The 2,188-nt window shown below is 33.4% G+C and overlaps 1 non-coding gene across 1 annotated transcript; it reads right to left on the minus strand.

Annotated features, from left to right (window-relative positions):
• Positions 1-1,802: 1,802 nt before the first annotated feature.
• On the minus strand, positions 1,803-1,910 carry LOC148553700 (small nucleolar RNA R71). Its single transcript, XR_015892745.1, has one exon. It is a non-coding gene; the product is annotated as a small nucleolar RNA R71 (small nucleolar RNA).
• Positions 1,911-2,188: the final 278 nt, after the last annotated feature.

Genomic DNA, 2,188 nt, shown 5'->3' on the forward strand with positions numbered 1-2,188 from the left:
AAAAAATTTATAAAACCTTAAAAACCAAAAATATTTTATGTTTCTTGTTTGAGTCTAGTATTAATTTTTAAGTTTGGTGTCAATTGCATGACTTTCTTCTTCTTGCATTTTTCGAATTTATACATATTGTTCTTCATTAATCTTCAAGTTGTTCTTGATGATTTCATTGCTTTGATCTTCAAATTCTCTTGTTTTGTATGTTTTGTTGTTTCTTACATGCATTTTTACATTGTTATAGTCCTTAGTATACAAACTTTTAAGTTTGGTGTCCTGCATGCATTGTTTATTTGATCTTAGTTGCATTTTTTTATTGTTTCTCATCATCAAAAATTCAAAAATATTTTCAAAACTATGTCTTTTAAAGTCAATAATACAGAGAATTGAAGATTCAGAACATTCAGCAGAGGAATCAAACAGAAAAAGCTGGACGTTTAAAACGCCCAGTGAAGAAGGAAAACTGGCGTTTAAACGCCAGCCAGGGTACCTGGCTGGGCGTTTAATGCCCAAAAAGGTAGAGATTTGGGTGTTAAACGCCATAATGGGCACCATTCTGGGCGTTTAACGCCAGGATGACACTAGAGGGAAGATTTTGTTTTTAATTCACATTTTTTTCAAGTTTTCATAATTTTTCAAAGTCAAATCTTTTTCAAATCATATCTCTTTCAAAATCAATTTCTTTCCATTTTATATTTATTTTTACCATTTTCAAAAATCCTTGCTTCAATTAAAGATTTACTTCAAAATTTCAAGTTGTTACTTGCCTATTAAGAAAGGATCAAACTTTAAATTTTAAAATCATATCTTTTAATTTCTTGATAGTCAAGTAATCAACTTTAATTTTAAAAATTTTTCTTTTTCTAAATTGATTTTCAACCATATCTTTTCAAACATATCTTTTCAATCACATCTTTTTTAAAATTAATTTTTTCAATCATATCATTTTCTAATTTCAAAATCTTTTTCAAAAATCACTTTATTTCTTTTCCAATCTTAGTTTTCGAAAATCTCAATCAAATTTTCAAATTTCTTTTTAAAATCTTTTAATTAATTTTTGAAAATTCTTCCCCACTTTTCACATCCTTCTATTTAAAGGACTAAGACTCCTCATCAAGGTGCAATTCGAACTCTATCCCTCTTGATAAGTTCGAATTCCCTCTTATCCACCTCCTCCTTCTATTCTTCTTTTCCTTTGACACCTTAAGGAATCTCTATACTATGACATAGAGGATTCCATACTTTCTTGTTCTCTTCTCTTTCATATGAGCAGGAACAAAGATAAAGGCATACTTGTTCAAGCTGATCCTGAACCTGAAAGGACCTTGAAGAGAAAGCTAAGAGAAGCTAAAGAACAATTCTCTTTAGAGGGCCTAACAGAACTCTTCAAAGAAGAAGAAACCATGGCAGCTGAAAACAACAACAATGCCAACAATACAAGGAAGGTTCTTGGTGACTTTACTACACCTACTCTTGATTTCTATGGGAGAAGCATCTCTATCCCTGCCATTGGAGCAAACAACTTTGAGCTTAAGCCTCAATTAGTTTCTCTAATGCAACAGAATTGCAAGTTTCATGGACTTCCATTGGAAGATCCTCATCAGTTCTTAGCTGAGTTCTTGCAAATCTGTGACACTGTCAAGACCAATGGGGTTGACCCTGAAGTCTACAGACTTATCCTCTTTCCTTTTGCTATAAGAGACAGAGCTAGAACATGGTTAGATTCACAACCTAAGGAAAGCCTGAACTCTTGGGAAAAGCTAGTCAATGCCTTCTTGGAAAAGTTCTTTCCACCTCAAAAATTGAGCAAGCTTAGAGTGGAAGTCCAAACCTTTAGACAGAAGGATGGTGAGTCCCTCTATGAAGCTTGGGAGAGATACAAGCAATTGATCAGAAGGTGCCCTTCTGACATGCTTTCAGAATGGAGCATCATAGGAATCTTCTATGATGGTCTGTCTGAACTATCCAAGATGTCATTGGATAGCTCTGCTGGAGGATCTCTAATAGGCAAAAATCGTTGTCGGTAAGGAATTTCACAAAATATTTACGTTGCAAGTATAGCTCCAAACCAACAAACAACTCTCGCATCAAATTAAAGTTTGGTTTTGTCACAAGTACAAACCCTAATGAATTTATAAACGAAGTATTTAGACGCTGGGTCGTCTCACAAGGAATTGCAATGAAGTGTTTAATT

Source organism: Arachis ipaensis, chromosome B7 (assembly GCF_059453495.1).
Source record: "Arachis ipaensis isolate K30076 ecotype BB chromosome B7, ASM5945349v1, whole genome shotgun sequence".
NCBI classification, from domain to species: Eukaryota; Viridiplantae; Streptophyta; class Magnoliopsida; order Fabales; family Fabaceae; genus Arachis; species Arachis ipaensis.